Source organism: Callorhinus ursinus, unplaced genomic scaffold, assembly GCF_003265705.2.
Source record: "Callorhinus ursinus isolate GAN/ISIS: 27379988/994484 unplaced genomic scaffold, GSC_fseal_2.0 scaffold4, whole genome shotgun sequence".
In the NCBI taxonomy this organism is placed as follows: Eukaryota; Metazoa; Chordata; class Mammalia; order Carnivora; family Otariidae; genus Callorhinus; species Callorhinus ursinus.
Genome location: NW_027397066.1, coordinates 13,573,409 through 13,592,517, shown reverse-complemented (window position 1 = coordinate 13,592,517; position 19,109 = coordinate 13,573,409). Strand labels below are relative to the sequence as shown.

Sequence of the window (19,109 nt, the reverse complement as noted above, 5' to 3'; positions counted from 1 at the left end):
GGCTGGTTGGGTCCAGGACGCATGAGCCCATAGTGAAAGCAATTATGGACTATTTGAAATTTCAGCCAAATATACTGCAAGCTACATAGGCTAATACATAGGCTAAGTTCTTTTTAAAGTGCCTTATTTTGGAGCGCCTGGGTGGCTCAGTTGGTTAAGAGTCCGACTCTTGATTTAGGCTCAGGTCATGATCTCAGGGTTGTGGGATTGAACACTACCACCACCACCACGGCTGCGCCCCCAGCCCGCCCCCCAGGGTCTGGCTCTGTGCTCAGCGGGAAGTCTGCTTGAGATTCTCTCTCTCCTTCTCCTTCTGCCCCTCCCCTTGCTCATGCATGCTCTCTCTCAAAATAAATAAATAAAATCTTTTTTTAAAAAGTGGCTTGTTTTTAGAAACAGTACAGTTAAATTAATACTGACAAAGGGAGACGAGTTTTATTTATTTATTTTTAAAGATGTTATTTATTTGAGAGAGAGAGAGAAAGCACAAGTGGAAGGGGGAGGGGCAGAGGGAGAAGCAGAAGCAGATTCCCCAGTGAGCAGGGAGCCTGATGTGGGGCTCAATCCCAGGACCCTAAGATCATGACCTGAGCCGAAGGCAGACGCTTAAGCCACTGAGCCACCCAGGAACCCCTGGAGACAAGTTTTAGTCCCACACATTCCTTCAGCTGGAAATGACCTAGAGATAATTTAGTTACTGGCCCAGTTCACACACTGGAGACTAGACTAGCTAAGAGGCTTCTCTGAGGTCACACCGCTAATTAGTAGCAGGGCAGATTTAGTTGGGGTGGGGGGGGTCATTAGTTTTGTTTTTGGCATGTTGATTCTGGAGGTCCCATGAAACATCCAAGTCAAGATGCCAGGGAGGCAGCTGGATATTTTTACTGGTCCTTTAAGGGGGAAGTCAGTTACAGATTTGAGGATGGACATTGTTGAATACCTTGCTCACACATATTTCCCACATAGTTCAACTCTTGTTTCTTCTTAGTAGGAAATGACATTTAGAGACTGCAGTCTATACACTGAGGGTGCTCATTGCTACTAGGTCATTCACCGAATCTAGGTCTTTCTATGCAGATACATAAAATAAGTACTTTTCTAAACATAAATAACATCATGAGTTCATATTGATACTTTTAATTCAAATTGAGGTGTAAAGGGTCTTTAATTCAACCTTGATGATTTTATATCTGTGGGTCTCATGAACAGAGGCCTAAGTTACATCAAGCTACATGAGAGTTATGGCTCCTGGCACTGTTATAGACCTGAGTCAGTTCATAGACCTGGAGCCCCTTGAATGTCGGGGAGATCAGGTCCCCTTAAGAAAGAACTCATGGTACTGACACCCTAGGTACTGAGTCTTCCAACTTTCCCCAAGGGGAGCTGTGGGGTAAGTGTGCCAGGGTAGCTGTGTCCTGGAGAAAGTTGGATACCTAGGCCTTTGGGGATTATTGGACATTGACTTAGAGAGCTGAGGCACAGAGATGCTGAATAATTTTCCCCAAAGTGCACAGCTAGGAAGTAGTAGAACCAGAGTTCAAACCCATTCCATACTATTAATCACTGTGCTCTACAAACTCTCCTGTAGCTACCATGGGACTAGAATCTGTCCTCATTGCTGACCTCTCTGAAACACACAGGGATCATACATGCTGCTGCACCACATCCTGCTTTGGCTCCCCATTGCCATTAGAATAAACGAGGTCATCTGTTATCTGTCTTTTTTTGCCCTTCTAACCTCATCTTGTGAGTACTTCCTGGCCTCACCCCTTGCACAGGACATGCCAGATGACCTAAAGATTTGCAAACACGCCATTTACTTCCACCTCTCCTCATGTTTGCACGGTGGCTCCCTCAGCTTGGAATGTCCTTTCTACCTCAAAACTCGTCAAGGTCATGTGCAAGTGGCTTTGTGAAGCCTTTGTGAATCACCCCCAGGGAGCAGGCCCCTCCCACCTTGGGAATTCCCACACACGGCCCTCTCCTCCAAGACAGCATCATGCACCATACACCCCACTGTAGCTACTTAGTGGTACAAGTGTCCATGAGCAACTGGAGGGCAGCGTCCATGGCTTGTGATCATTGAAGAGATGAGCCTCTCAGGCAGAACTAGAAATCCAGTGAGTCTTCAGCAAATATTTGCTTAATTAATGAATAAACTCAAAGGGAAGCTGTGGCCTGATTGTAATGGGCCTTGAATACCCTGCTGAATTGTCTGCTTTCCAAGCCAACCATCCAAATGGCTCTCCAGCCAATTAACTGTCAAAATAACTTCTATTTGTTTTCTTGAATGCACAGATATATAAAAAAATAAAAATGTCAAATTATTCCACAGTTCAAATCACTAATGTGAGCCATTTTTAAAAATATGCAAGAGAAGACAATTTATACAATGCAGAGAGATAGAAAATGAAAAATAAGTTCTGCTCATGAGTCTATTAGGAGGTTCTTGTGTTTCCTTCTGTGAAAACAAAATTTATACCTATACTACCATATTGTTTAGCTATGTATGTAAATATCTATAAATCTATACATATCTATGTTTATGCATATCTAGTTTTTAAAATGTTACACAAAGGCTCATATTATGTAAACTGCTGTTACTGTTTAAAAATTATATTAATATTATTCCACTATACTAGTTATACTAACACATTTTGGAGTCTCTTCAATTCTGCACATATAGTTCCAGCTTAGCCTATTTAACAGCTGCAGAAGGTCCATAATTCATTATCTGGTTCTCTCTGGGCATTCTAGTTGTTTCCTTTGTTGTTATTTAGATTATCCTTTTAAAGATTTTGAGTGAGGGGCGCCTGGGTGGCTCAGTAGTTAAGTGTTAAGCATTAAGCGTTAAGTCGTTAAGCGTCTGCCTTCAACTCAGGTCATGGTCCCAGGGTCCTGGGATTGAGCCTCACATCAGGCTCCCTGCTCAGCAAGAAGCCTGCTTCTCCCTCTCCCACTCCCCCTGCTTGTGTTCCCTCTCTCACTATGTCTCTATCTGTCAAATAAATAAATAAAATCTTTAAAAAATAAAATAAAATAAAAATTTTGAGTGAGTTTGCACATTCATTGATTTGCATTTATTTTTCTTTAAACTATGTGAGTCCCTTGTCCATGCTCCTATTGGGTACTACATTTTTTTTTAAAGATTTTATTTATTTATTTGAGAGAGAGAGAATGAGAGACAGAGAGCACAAGAGGGAGAAGGGTCAGAGGGAGAAGCAGACTCCCCGCTGAGCGGGGACCCCGATGCGGGACTCAATCCCGGGACTCCAGGATCATGACCTGAGCTGAAGGCAGTCGCTTAACCAACTGAGCCACCCAGGCGCCCTGGGTACTACATTCTTAAGATTTATACAAGCTTTTGTTAAATCAGGTAATTGGTTTTTTGTCATATATGTTGAAAACATTTTTCTATTTATTATTGTCTTTTGACATTTTTATAATTTTCCCACGTAGAAGTTTAAAGTTTACTGAATTTAAAATGTACTGGAATATGTTCGTATTCTTCATAATAGCTTCTGGGTTTTATGTTCTGGTTATGTGTCAGTTAGGATGCTATTAAGGCAATTAACAAAAAAGCTACCCAAATATGGTTTAAAGAATTAGAAAATTTGTTTTCTTCTTTAACAGAAAATCCCAAAGTAGGGAAGACTTTGGGGCAGGTTGATCGCATTGCTCAATAATATCATCAGGACCTGAGGTCCCTTCTGTCCCTGCTCTGACATCTGTAGTGTGGACACCATCCTGAGGGTGGCCTCCCTTATCCTAACACAACTGTCAGCAGCAAGTGGAGAGACACCGCCTTGTTCTTATTCAGTAAAAAACTGAAACCTCTTTATCTACCATTAGTTCCCCACTTTCTTGATTGGGCCAATGGATTAGATCCCATGACCATTCTGGATCAATAACCATCACTAGAAGACCAGTCAAGACCCATTGCTCAGTGGAGCTGGGCATGTGGTCTGCTTTCCCTGAGTCCCCCACACTGCACTGGGGAGAAGTGGCTGTGTGAATATAATCGGGGTCCTGTTAAGGAAGAAGGAGGGAATAGCTATTGGGTAGTTGGGGTAGACAGAATAACTCCCCCCACTGGCCAACATGTCAATGTCCTAATCCTCAAGACCCGAGAATATATTCCTTTACGTGGCGGAAGGGACTTTGCAGATTTGATTAAGTTAAAGAGCTTGAGAGGGGTTGTTTTCCTGGATTATCCAGGTGAGCCCAGTGTAATCTCAGGGGTCCTTCTACGAGGGAGAAGAGTCAGAGGCAGAGTAGCAAGCTCTGATGACATAAGCAGAGATGGGGGTGATGCAGGAAGGGGCCATGAGCCAAGGAACACAGGTAGCCTCTAGAAGCTGAAAAGGCAAAGAAACGGTTATGTCTAGAGCCTCCAGGAGTGCAGCCCTGCTGACCCCTTGCTTTTAGGTCTTCTGACCGCCCAAGTTGTGAGCTAATAAATTTGTGTCATCGTAAGCCACGAGGTTTGTGATAATTTGTTATAGCAGCAAAAGGAAAATACAGTAGGTAAGTCACAGCTTAGAAAGTCCTTTACCCTTCTCCAACATTATAAATTAATATTACATGATATATAAAATAAATATAAATGAATCCACAGTTTCTTCTAATACTCATATGGTTTTATTTTTTCACATGTGAGTTGTTACTCTATCTGGAATTAATTTTGATATAAAAGGTGAAGTGGGGATCCAACTTTATTCTTCTTCAAATGCTTAACCAATTGCCCTGTACCATCTATTGAATAATTCAGCCATTCCCCATGGATTTGAAATGCCTTCTTTACCATGAATTTAGCAATTGGGACTCTCTCTTCTAATCATCTGTTTTGTGTCTAGAACCATGCTATTTAATTTAATTTAATTTAATTTATTATAACTTTATAATAAGTTTTGATATCTGATAGGAGAGTCCACTCTTCCTACATTTGATTTCTAAAATAGTCCCTGGATTACTCACCTATCTATTTTTCCTACGTGAATAGAAAAAATCCTGTTGATGTTCGCATAGGGATTGCATCGAACTTACACATTAGTTTAGAGAGCATTTACATATTACGATATTAAGCGTTCCTATTCAAAACCACAGGAGGTCTTCTCATTTACTCTTTTATGTCTCACAGCTTTAAAATTTTCTAGGTCTAAATTCTACATAGTTCTTAAATTTGTTCCTCTGTGTATGTTGTGTGTGTGTGTGTATTTGCTGTTGTTGTATATAGAACATTTCCTCCCTTAACGTGGGTTTGGAACCTCGGAGTTCCTGGGGTGACAATCAAAGCTGGCCTGTATGTGGAGGGCAGGTAGAAACTAAAGAAAGGCGGATCACCCTAGGTTGGTAGGTGGCAGGTGTAATATGCAAGGAAACTTGCTTATTATATGAGGCTTGTCGTGGGTGGCTGCCAAACAAGGAGACCTTTGTACCCACCGCCAGAATATTAAAAAGTTTATGTAGAGGCCCTAACCGGTTCAGTCACCTATTCAGTTCAGACGGTCACAACAACACATTATTCTGTCAAGTCTGTGGCCTTGAAAATGGCTCCAAGTTTGGGAACAGTGGGCAGAACATACATTCCTGGGACCAGGCAAGGTGTGAGGAGCCTCCGATCCCTCCGGTCCAGCTCATAGGATGACCACCTCCAACATTTAATCCTTTTCAGCTGGTTATATTTATAATTGGCAAAGCTATTGAATCATATATTTTAAGCCTAGCCAATTTTTAAAGGCCTCTACAGAGTGACAGTCATCCCAGTATTTAATAACCTTTTGGTTTGAATTACTTGATTGTGGAAATTACTGACAACAGGAAGAGTTGATTTGAGTAAGTGGGAAAATTACCTTATAGCTACCTTGAAAATAATGCTACATTCCATTTAAATACATTTTAAAAACTTTTTATTTAAGTAAAATTTACAGGGCAGGTTTTAAAACCCATTTTAATAAAACTTGGTCTTATAAGTTCCAGCTGATTTATTTATTCCTAAAACATTTTTGAGATCCTTTTTATGCTAGACACTTGGTCGGGAATAATCTGTTCTAGCTCCCCTCAATGACTGCGACTAGTACTAAAGACCTCCATGCTCAGTCCTGCCCACTCGGAGCCAGTAAAAACAGAGCCATCACAGTCTAACAAAAGCTTCCGTTACTTTCCATGGTGGGCTTGGAATCCATTGGCTTCCCTGAGCTCCTGGACCCTGAGGAGCCGCTTCATTCCCACCACACCTCTGCCTTTCTGGCTTGCTTACCTGGTTCTTCAGGACTAGAATTAGCTGTCTAGATTCCCTGCCCCTTGGCTGAGCTCTTTCAACTGGCTGGACCTCCCTGGAGCCACATCTCTGCTTGAAGATGGCCCTTGTGGCCATGGGCTGCCTATTGCTTCAACTTGGATGTTGGAACTGGCCCAGAGAGGACCTGATTTTGCCACCTCTCTTAGGTACTGTGTTTGGGGTCCTAGAAAGTCAGGATGCAAAGAGTGGAAGACCCAACAATAACAACAAGTAGTTGAAAGGTTTAGAGGCGTGTTGCATCATGTAGCAGGAAGCCAGGAGGCAGAGTCCCTCTCTCTCCACGGCTGGGTGATTCAGTGTCTCAAGGAGCTCATCACAGGCCAGGTGCTTTCCATCTTCTTAGTGCTCTATACATCAGTGCTTTCTCCCCTCCGAGTTCCAAGGTGGCTGCAGCAATTCCCAGCAGTGCACGGAGACATGACACCATCTGCCGAAGGAGAAGGGCATTTCCTCCTATGTGCTGCTTTTTATTAGTAAGGAAATCTTTCCCAGAAGTCCTTCAGCAGATGCCTCCTTGGGTCCTCTTGGCCAGGATGGATTTCCACACCCAAGCCAGAACCAGTCACTGATAAGGGAAACAGGACTGCGAGACGTGGCTGAGACAAGATATAATTATCTTGTCCTAATTAACCCCCTGAGTCCATGGGAGGGGAGCAGCTGAATGAAACTGGAGTTCTATTGGCAAGGGAGAGGCCAAGAAAGGGTGTTAGGCAGGAACTATCAGGTCTAAGACACTAAAGAATAAAAGTCTAATATTGGAATGGAAATCTGAGCTAACCAAGCTATGTATTTTTCCATTAGTCAGAGGCCATTTTCTTCCCAGGAAACATTGGGTTCTCAGTTAGGGGCTATTCCTCCCTCTCCCCAGGGGACATGTGGTAATGTCCAGAGCCATTTTTGGTTGTCACAGTGGGGTTGGGGGAAGGGGGGACTGACTGGCATCTAGTGGGGCAAGGCCAGGGATGCTGCCTAACATCCTACAGTGCACGGGGCCATCCCCACAACAAAGACTTATCCAGCCCAAAATGCCAATAGTGCCAAGATCAAGAGACCCCATCTGTAGGAAAATACAAAGCATGATGAATTGAAAGGATAAAACTGCTTTAATGAACATTTGTAAAATATTGTAGCTCATTTTTTACATATCTCTGCTACTGGTTTGTAATGTCTGATGGGCATTTCTGAGAATCAAGGGTCACAGGGTTCAAACAGGACCATGGGAAGCGAATCAACAATTTTTGCCAACAGACTTGTGAAGATTAAAGAAGAAACACCTCACGATGGTGGGGGTGTGGTGGCGCAGACCGGCAGCCGAGCGAAAGGGTCCCACTGTCCTCAAAAGCAGCTTGATGATATGCACGATTACTCTTAAAATCCTGCCCCCTCTCATCCTCAGATTCCTCTTCTAAAAATTCTCCTATGAATTTGAAACTATGAAACTATGAAAAAAGCCTTATTGCAAATCTTTATTCTAAGCACCATTATTTATAAACAAACGTTGGAAATAAACTTCCAACGATAGGTGTATATAGCAATAAAACAAGATTGAGGTATTTACGATGGAGTTTTATGCCCACAGTAAGCATGATGTTTATGAAGGAAAAATACACTTATGTTTATGAAGAAAAGAAAACAGTTATAATGGTAAATAAAAAAGTGAGGAAATGAAATTGAATACACACCATGATCATAATTATGAAACTTCCTTTAAAACGTTAAGTACAAAAGGCAGGAAACACACCAGAATGTGAGTGTGACTATTTCTTTGTCCTAGTGGGGATGGAGGGGACTTTCATTCTTCTTTTGATTTTTTTTTTAAGATTTTATTTATTTATTTGTCAGAGAGAGAGAGAGAGAGCACAAGCAGGGGGAGTGGCAGGCAGAGGGAGAAAGAGGCTCCCCACTGAGCAGGGAGCCTGATGCTGGACTCGATCCCAGGACCCCAAGATCATGACCTGAGCCGAAGGCAGACACTTAACTGACTGAGCCACCCAGGGGGTCCCTGATTTTTCTTTTAAGGTAATGCAGCCATGTTTATTTAAGCTTATTCTGTTCAAGGCAACAAATGCAGAATATATAGGTTATGCTAACAATTCAATTTTTAGATCTGTTTCCAGTATTTTAGATTTCTGATCTCTCTCTTCTGACTTCCTTTTTCCTTATTCCAGAGGTTCCTGCATGAGGTTCCATAAACAGTAAGAGGCTTATAGATGCACTTCTGAGGGTCCTTAGCCCCCTAAAACTGTAGGATATATGTTCTCTTTTTTTAAGGGTATTTTGGGGTTCCTGGGTAGTTCAGTCAGTTAAGGATCTGACTCTTGATTTCGGCTTAGGTCATGATCTCAGGGTTGTGAGATCAAGCCCTGCATCGGGCTCCAAGCTCAGTGGGGAGTCAGCTTGAGATTCTCTCTCTCTTTCTCTCTCCCTCTGCATCGCTCCCCTCTCCCCGCTTGTGCTCTCTCTCTCTCTCAAATAAATAAATAAATAAATCTTAAAAAAATAAAAAGGATGTTATAGCTGGGAGCAGTTTTTTGTTAAATTTTTATTTAAATTCAATTAATTAACATATAGTGTATTATTAGTTTCAGAGTTTGAGTTTAGTGATTCATCAGACTTCTATAACACCCAGTGCTCATTACATCAAGTGCCCTCCTTAATGCCCACCACCCAGTTATCCCATGCCACCACGCCCCTCCCTCTCCAGCAACCCTCAGTTTGTTTCCTGTAGTTAAGAGTCTCTTACTGTCTGTCTCCCTCTCTGGTTTCATCTTGTTTCATTTTTCCCTCCCATCCCCTGTGCTCCTCTGTTTTGTTTCTTAAATTCCACATATGAGTGAAATAATATGATAATTGTCTTTCTCTAATTGACTTCTTTCGCTTAGCATAATACCCTCTAGTTCCATCCACATAATTGCAAACGGCAAGATTTCACTTTCTGATGGCTGAGTAATATTGCGTTGTGTATATATACACCACATCTTCTCTATCCATTCATCTGTTGTTGGACATCTGGGCTCTTTTTATAGTTTGGCTATTGTGGACATTGCTGCTATAAATATTGGGGTACAGGTGCCCCTCCAGATCACTACATTTGGATCTTTGGAGTTAATACCTAGTAGTGCAATTGCTGGGTCCTAGGGTAACTCTATTTTCAACTTTCTGAGGAACCTCCATACTGTTTTCCAGAGTGGCTGCACCAGCTTGCATTCCCACCAACAGTGTAGGAGGGTTCCCCTTTCTCCACATCCCTGCCAACATCTGTCGTTTCCTGAGTTGTTAATTTTATTATTTTATTTATTTATTTATCTGACAGAGAGAGAGAGAGAGCATGAGCAGGGGGAGGAAGAGGGAGAAGCAGACTCCCAGCTGAGCAGGGAGCCCAATGTGGGACTCGATCCCAGGACCCTGAGATCATGACCTGAACCAAAGGCAGACACTTAACCCACTGAGCCACCCAGATGCCCCTGACTTGTTAATTTTAGCCATTCTGACCGGTGTGAGGTGGTATCTCATTGTGGTTTTGATTTTTGTTTCCCTGATGCAGAGTGATGTTGAGCATTTTTTAAAGTGTCTGTTGGGCATTTGGATGTCTTCTTTGCAGAAATGTCTATTTATGTCTTCTGCCCATTTCTTGATTGGATTCTTTGTTCTTTGTGTGTCGAGTTTGATAAGTTCTTTATAGATTTTGGATACTAGCCCTTTGTCTGGTAAAACATTTGCAAATATCTTCTCTCATTCTGTCATTTGTGTTTTGGTTTTGTCGACTGTTTCCTTTGCTGTGTGAAAGATTTTTATCTTGATGGCATCCCAAAAGTTCATTTTTGCCTTTGTATCCCTTACCTTTGGAGATGTGTCTAGCTAGAAGTTGCTATAGCCAAGGTCAAAGACGTTGCTGCCTGTGTTCTCCTCTAGGATTTTGATGGATTCTTGTCTCACATTTAGGTCTTTCATCCATTTTGAGTCTATTTTTGTGTGTGGTGTAAGGAAATGGTCCAGTTTCATTCTTCTGCCTATGGCTGTCCAGTTTTCCCAACACCATTTATTGAAGAGACTGTCTTTTTTCCACTGAATCTTCTTTCCTGCTTTGTCGAAGAATAGTTGACCATAGAGTTGAGGGTCCATATCTGGGATCTCTATTCTGTTCCATTGATCTATGGGTCTGCTTTTGTGCTAGTACCATTCTGTCTTGATGATAACAGCTTTGTAATAGAGCTTGAAGTCTGGAATTGTAATTCCACCAGCTTTGCTTTTCTTTTTCAACATTCCTTTGGCTATTCGAGGTCTTTTCTGATTCCATACAATTTTAGGACTCTTTGTTCCAGCTCTGTGAAAAATGTTGATGGTATTTTGATAGGGATTGCATTGAATGTATAGATTGCTCTAGGTAGCATAGACATTTTAACAATATTTGTTCTTCCAATCCATGAGCATGGAACATTTTTCCATTTCTTTGTGTCTTCCTCAGTTTCTTTCATGAGTGTTCTATAGTTTTCAGAGTATAGATCCTTTACCTCTTTGGTTAGGTTTATTTCTAGGTATCTTATGGTTTGGGGTGCAATTGGGAATGGGATCGATTCCTTAATTTCTCTTTCTTCTGTCTCATTGTTAGTGTATAGAAATGCAACTGATTTCTGTGCACTGATTTTGTATCCTGCCATGTTGCTGAATTGCTGTATGAGTTCTAGCAATTTTGGGGTGGAGTCTTTTGGGTTGTCCACAGAGTATCATGTCATCTCTGAAGAGTGAGAATTTGACTTCTTCTTTGCCAATTTGGATGTCTTTTATTTCTTTTTGTTTTCTGATTGCTGAGGCTAGGACTTCTAGTACTGTATTGAACAACAGTGGTGAGAGTGGGCATCCCTGCCATGTTCCTAACCTTAGGGGAAAAGCTCTCTGTTTTTCCCCATTGAGAATATTTGCTGTGGGCTTTTCATATATTGCTTTTATGATATTGAGGTGTGTCCCCTCTATCCCTACACTGTGAAGAGTTTTAATCAAGAAAGGATGTTGTATTTTGTCAAATGTTTTTTCTGCATCTATTGAGAGGATCATATAGTTCTTGTCCTTTCTTTTATTAATGTAGTGTATCACATTGATTGATTTGGGGGTGTTGAACCACGCTTGCATCCCAGGAATAAATCCCACCTGGTCATGGTGAATAATCCTTTTAATGTACTGTTGGACCCTATTGGCTAGTATCTTGGTGGGAATTTTTGCATCCATGTTCATCAGGGATATTGGTCTGTAATTCTCCTTTTTGGTGGGGTCTTTGTCTGGTTTGGGGATCAAGGTAATCCCAGCCTCATAGAGTTTGAAAGTTTTTCTTCCACTTCTATTTTTTGAATAGCTTCAGAATAGGTATGATTTCTTCTTTAAATGTTTGGTAGAATTTCCCTGGGAAGCCATCCGGTCCTGGACTCTTGTTTATTGGGAGTTTTTGATTACTGCTTCAATTTCCTTGCTGATTATGGGTCTGTTCAGGTATTCTATTTCTTCCTGTTTCTGTTTTGGTAGTTTATGTGTCTCTAGGAATGCATCTGTTTCTTCCAGATTGCCTAATTTATTGGCATATATTTGCTCATAATATGTTTTTATAATTGTTTGTATTTCTTAGGTGTTGGTTGTGAGCTCCCCTCTTTCATTCATGATTTTATTTGTTTGGGCCCTTTCTCTTTTCTTTTTGATAAGTCTGGCCAGGGTCTTGTCAATCTTATTAATTCTTTCAAAGGACCAGCTCCTGGTTTTGTTGATGTGTTCTACTGTTCTTTTGGTTTCTATTTCATTGATTTCTGTTCTGATCTTTACTAGTTCTCTTCTCCTGCTGGGTTTAAGGCTTTATCTGCTGTTCTTTCTCCATCTCCTTTAGGTGTAAGGTTAGATTATGTATTTGAGACCTTTCTTGTTTCTTGAGAAAGCCTTGTATTGCTACATACTTCCCTCTTAGGACTACCATTACTGCATGCCAAAGGTTTTGAATGGTTGTGTTTTCATTTTCATTTGTTTCCATGATTTTTAAAAATTATTCTTTAATTTCGCAATTGACCCATTCATACTTTAATAGGATGCTCTTTAACCTCCATGTGTTTGAGTTCTTTCCAAATTTCCTCTTGTGATTGAGTTCAAGTTTCAAAGCATTGTGGTCTGAACCTATGCAAGGAATAATCCCAGTCTTTTGGTACCAGTTGAGACCTGATCTGTGGCCCAGTATGTGATCTATTCTGGAGAATGTTCCTTGTACACTCTAGAAGAATGTGTATTCTGTTGCTTTAGGATGGGATGGGGAACAGTTTTTTAAAATTGTAGTTCTTTTGATTTACTTTTACCTTGACCACGTACTACTACTTATAATGATGAGTTCCAAGGTAGTGTATATATATATATATATATATATATATATATATATACATATATATATATATACACACATATATATATTTTAAATTTAAATTCAATTAGCCAACATATAGTACATCATTAGTTTTTGATATAGTGTTCAATGAGTCATTAGTTGGTATAACACCCAGTGCTCATCAGATCATGTGCCGTCCTTAATGGCCATCACCAGTTACCCCATCCCCCCTTCCGCAACCCTCAGTTTGTTTCCCAGAGTCCAGAGTCTCTCATGGTTTGTCTTCCTCTCTGATTTTTTCCCATTCAGTTTTCCCTCCCTTCCCCTGTTGTCCTCTGCTCTATTCCTTATATTCTGCATATGGGTAAAACCATATGAAAATTGTCTTTCTCTGCTTGACTTATTTCACTTAGCATAATCCCCTCCAGTTCCATCCATGTTGATGCAATTTGTAGGTATTCATCCTTTCTGATGGCTGAGTAATATTCCATTGTATATATGAACCACATCTTCTTTATGCATTCATCTGTTGAAGGGCATCTCAGTTCCTTCCACAGTTCAGCTATTGTGGATGTTACTTCCATGAACCCTGGGGTGCATGTGTCCCTTCTTTTCACTACATCTGTATCTTTGGGGTAAATACCCAGTAGTGCAGTTGCTGGGTTGTAGCTCTATTTTTAACTGAAAAACAAAATGATTTTTTTTAAGATTTTATTTATTTATTTAATTGACAGAGAGAGAGAGAACACAAGCAGGGGGAGTGGGAGAGGAAGAAGCAGGCTTCCTGCCAGGCAGGGAGCCCGATGCGGGGCTCGATCCCAGGACGCTGGAACCATGACCTGAATGAACTGAAGGCAGCCACTTAACCAACTGAGCCACCCAAGCACCCGAACAAAACGATTTTTTAAAAAAATTATACAAATGTTTGAAATGTAGGGGTCAAAGCTGTGTCAAATGCAAGGGCAACTATGGGTCAACTCTGAGGACTGTCAGTGGACCAAAGGATCTTGATCCCCATTTCTGCCAAGGACAACCCTTTTGAGGATGCCCTGATTGAGAGTTGACTCTTTTGGGCCCTGAGAGTTGACTCTTTTGACTCAAAACCTTTGGGATGCAGCAAAGGCGGTCCTAAGAGGGGGGTGCATGGGTGGCTCAGTTGGTTGAGTGTCCTACTCTTGATTTCGGTTCAGGTCATGATCTCAGGGTCATGGGATCGAGCCCTGTGACCAGCTCTATGCTGATCATGACTCCATGCTCAGCAGAGTCTGTCCCTCTCCCTCTGCTCCTCCCCCTCTTCATGTTCTCTCTTTCTCTCAATAAATAAATAAAATCTTTAAAATTTTTTAAAAAGTTAAAATTTAAAATTGGGAGCAGATTCCCCAGGGCTATCACCCTCCTCATGAGTGAAGTTGGGTTCAAGAATCTCTTTCTTAAAGTTGCTTCTTGGGACACCTGGGTGGCTCAGTCAGTTAAGTGGCTGCCTTCGGCTCAGGTCATGATCCTAGGGTCCTGGGATCGAGTCCCACGTTGGGCTCCTTGCTCAGTGGGGAGCTGCTCTGCTGCTCTGCTTGCTGCCTCTGCCTGCTGCTCCCCCAGCTTGTGCTGTCTCTCTCGAATAAATAAATAAAATCTTAAAAAAATAAGTAAAGGTTGTCTCTTCTGTGCATTGAAGTGTAAGAACCATTAGCTCAGGCAAAGTGATGGTTCAAGCCATGTATAAAGTTTTCAGCCAGTCCCTAAACTGTTTGTAGCCATTTGAAATATTGCCCAGAATTATTTACTTTTCCTGATAAGATATTACCAATAGGAAAGTTCTTTATAGTGACAAAAATCAAACATAGCTTCTTCCCTGCCTGCCATTCCCCCTGCTCGTGCTTGCTCTCTGTCTCTCTCTCACTTGCTCTGTGTCAAATATATAAATAAACTATTAAAAGAAACTTTTAAAAGAAAAAAAAATCAAACATAGCAAGGGTCAGAGGCCCCAAATAGTTGTGGATCAGAGATCTAGTTGCTCAGCCCTCTTTCTCTTCTTTCATTAAACAGGAATATCCTTCTAGAATCTCAAAAATAGGTGAAATTTTAGAGCTAGCAGGGACCCCAGAAATCCATTCCAGTTCCCTTCACGTTACAGATGAGAAATAGAGCATTGATGTGAGTGTCAGTTTGGATCCTCCAAAAAGTGAACACCAAGACCAATTTAGATGTGCAAGAGATTTATTGGGAGAAATGTCTGAAGAGTAAATAGAGAAGGAAAAGGAGTAGACAGGTGGCACACACTTGATGCAGGCCTGACATCCGTGAGAGGAGAGGGAAAAGTGCAGGACTGGGTGGGAGAACCAGCAGACTGCAGTACAGCTAAGAAAGTGTCTTGGCCAGGCCAATGAGGAGCTCATGAAAAGACAAAATATTACAGGAATTTTGTATTGGGCAGAAATAACCCAGACTTGGCTTCCCCATTGGGCCTGGTTGTTGGCTCAAAACAGCTTTGGGGGATCATTGTCTTTGTGTGAATGTCACAGTGAATCCAAAGATGTAAAAGGTGGAAGCTGCCGAGTGACTGTACTCGTGACATCAGTTTCTCTGGAAGGAGATCTGGGTGGCAGACCTCCATGACTACAATGGCATGCTCAATGTCACACAGTTAGTAACAGAACAAGGACTACCCTCTAGTCCAGAATTCTTTCTAGATTATTCTACAAGACATTATTCATTTGCTGTCTAACCCCATCTCACACCCCCAGCTGGGGTAGGTTTGAACTTGATTTTGTGGATCCTGGTATCCCCTGAGAGGTAGAGAAGGTAAGACTAGTCCAGTAAGAAAAGGAAAGGGAGAGATGCAGAGGAGATTTAAAGTCTCTGGGGGAAAGAGTGAGTCTGACAGCTGATTAGGGTCACAGTGAGTCTGTCTGTCTGTCTGGAGTACCTTCCATTTCCCTCCTTTGGAGAACTCCTCTCCCTTTCCAAATGGCTCTGAGAGCATCTCAGTTTTGGTGCTCCATTTCCCATTCCAGCCATAGCATATGACCTAGGTGGGGAGATCCTTCTCTGAATTGCTAGTCAAACATTAGGAGAAAGAGATTCCCTTTCTGCTGGAATCGCAGGACTGTGAGAGCAGGAAAGAGAGCAGTTGATGGCTGTCTTTCTTGTTATATGGGGAAAGCAACTCTGCAGAAAGAAGATGAGCAGAAGCCAGCAGAATTAAGAGGTGAATGGAGAGAGAGTATCAGTGAGTCAGGGTTTATTGGGTCCTAGTGCTAGTTAGTCCCCGAGGCCCTGCCTGGCTCCCACAGCAGTGCCTCCCTCTCTGGGGGGGGGTCTTTCCCAGACACATGGGTCAGTGTGTTCCCTTTTCTTGGTGTAGTAGGCAGAATTCTAAGATGGTCCCAAATTCCCAGCCCCTGGTATACACACACCGTCTCCCAGTTATTTAGTCAATCACTAATGTAGGTTTTGCTGTGAAGGGATTTTGCAGTTGTAATTAGGGTCCCAAATAAACTGACCTTAAAGTAGGGAGATTGTCCAGGTGGACCAGACCTAATCACATGAGCCCTTAGCGCCAAGTCTAGAGATTATAGAGAAACCAGAGAGATCTGAAATGTAAGAAGAATTCAGTGAAGGAGATGGAGGGGCCATGTATTCAGGACCGGAGGTGGCTTCTGGGATTTGAGAGCAGTCCCTGATGACAATCCTACAACTATAAGGAGCTGAATGATGCCAACAACCTGAATCAGCTTGGGAACAAATTTCTCTCCAGTGCCTCCAGACAGGAACTCAGCTGGCAAACACCTTGATTTAGCCCTTGAGACCGTAAGCAGGAACCCAGCCACCCCATACCTGGACTTCTGACAAATAGACCTTATATTAAGTGATAAATTTGTGGTAATTTATCAAAAATAGAAAATGAGTACAGTTGGATTAATTTTTCTTAACACCTGAAGAAGTCCTGACTAAACAGTAGGAAGATTATAGGCCCACTTTAACGACCTGTGAAGACTCTACCAACTTTTGTTCTTCACTCTGCTCTTCTTGGGTTTGAATTTGCCACAATGGCATATGTTGTTGACTATCTAGTGTGATTAAAAAGGCCAGAAATACATTTTGATGGGTACAGAGGGAGCCCAGAATTGCTCGTGATTCTGAAGTGGCCTGAGGAAGAAGATCCCTGAAGGAATGAAGAGGGTAGAATGGCTGGTGAGAGACAGTGTCTGGAGACCCCGAAGGGAAACAAATCCTGAATAAGCTTGCTTCCGCTGTTTTCAACACGGGAGCCAAGGTAATCATTATAAAATATACATCAGATCATGTCATCATGCTCAAAACTCTACACCAGGCTTTCATATCACAAGGGGTAAAATCCCAGCTTCTGTGAGACCCCCATGACCTGGCCGCAATACCTCTAAACTGCTGTGCGTTCTCCGTAGCTCTCTCTGCTCCAGCCACACCAGCCTCCTGCTGATCCTCAGCCCACATACAACCTTGCACCTCTGCCAGGAGTGCTCTTCCCTTAGACATTGCACTGTTTGCTCTTTCCTTTCATCACGTCTCCCCTCAGATGTTACTCTCTCAGGGAAGCCTTCTTTCACCACCCTTTGTAAAATTTTAACTGCAATCCCTTCCTTGCTTTATGCTTTTCTTTAGCAGTTATCACTAACTAATAATTTGTTTATTTTACTTATTTAACATATTTACTGCCCGACTCTCTCACTAGAATGTTAGCTTTGTGCACACAAGTGTTTGGGTGTGTATAAAGTGTGCTGTACCCCAATACTGAGAACCGTGCCTGGCATATAGCAGGCCCTAGATAAAATGTTTGCTAAACAATTGAACGAAAGGGGAATGTGTGCATAAGGAGAGATATACTTCACTTCCTAACAGTAATTTCTTTTTCCCTCAAAGAAATTGGTAGCAGGTATATTTTTTTTAAGAAAAATAGTGAGTTGGCTCTTTATTCCCTCCAGCTACAAAAATCTAGAACAAGGGACCCTATGTTTTTGTAGTTTGCTTTACATGTGGAGCCAACAGTGAAGACTACTATGATGGAAAAAGAAATACATGATATAAAACATAACCCCCCATGAGGCTTTATGATACAAATTACCTGGTAGCCTGGGGGTTGGATCTGGATGACAGTTATCTTTTAAAAATATTAAATAAGTATAATCAGGAAAACACCCATCTCTCCCAGCCAGCTTCCAGCTGGGCAGCTGCCACTCTTCCTTGTCTGCGTATCTTGACTCAAACAATGAGGCCAGCCTGACAGTGGACTCTTCCCAAAAGCAAGATTATGTGTTATTTCAAGAAGTGAAGAGTGTAAACAGCACTCAACTGGCTCTTAACAGCTACAGTGAAAAATCCCCGGCTATCCTCAAAATATTCCCTGAACTATAAGGTTTTACATATGTATGCACAATATTCCTTTTATATTATCTTTGTGGTGTGGGCCATTTAATACATACCCATTTGTTTATGATGCATCAGATATTTCTCAGGAGCACCTCTTTTGTGCCAGACACTGTGTAAGGTGCAGGAAATACAAACATGAGCAAAACAGATGAACTTTTTATTACTTGGTTCAGCTACATATAACAGAAAAACCCAAACAAATGAGAAGTTTATTCCTCTCTTACATAAAAGAGGACCAGAGGTACAGTCGCAGGTTGGGACGGGAGAATCATGCTGTAGGGAGACAGGATTTTATATCTTTCTGCTCTGCCATGCCAGCTTTATCCTCAACATCACCTCATGGTTCAAGGTGACTGCTGGAGCTCCAGCTGGGGCAGCCCCTCTCCACACTGCTGGAAGGAGAGGGGTGACCATGGATGCATCCCCTCCCATTTAAGGAAGCTTTCTGGAAGCCCTCATAATACTGTTGCTAACAATTCATTCATTCAGCTAAGTAAAACTTAACCACATGGTCACAACCATCTACAGAAGAGTCTGGAAAATGGAGTTATTAGCAGATACCAGCAAATAATTAAATTCTTGGGACAGGCAAATTGTCAAGCAGAACATTGTTGCCAGTGCCAAAGGAAGACTCCAACTACATGAGGGTAGCAAAGATCATCATGAAGCTAGCCACCAGGAATAGAAGTCCAAACACTGTGTCCACTGCATCTTGGTATCAGAGTTGCCAAGGAAAACACACTGGATGGAATGATGCTTCACTCCCATGGAGAGAGAGATATGCCGTCATGTGCACGGGTCCCTTGTGGCTGGTGAATGCCCAGCAGCTGACACAGGGCAATTGTGCAGTGGTAGAAGGATCCCTCCTCGCCTTGTGGTGTCTGAAATACTGAAATCTATGAGTGTGCCTGAGGCCCAGTGATGCACACATTTAAGCAGAGCAAAGGAGCACATATTGAGCCTGAAACAGGGAAAGAAGTTTCCACACAAAGCGATAAGCCTGGCACGGGCTGCGTGGGCTCTTCATCTCTAGGTAAGGAAGCGTTTGAGGCCAAG

At 42.0% G+C, this 19,109-nt stretch overlaps 1 protein-coding gene across 1 annotated transcript in view; it reads left to right on the top strand.

The window, feature by feature from the left end:
• The window catches only part of FAM184B (family with sequence similarity 184 member B), a 143,789-nt gene that overhangs the window by 23,444 nt on the left and 101,236 nt on the right, over positions 1 to 19,109 (top strand). The window lies entirely within an intron of this gene.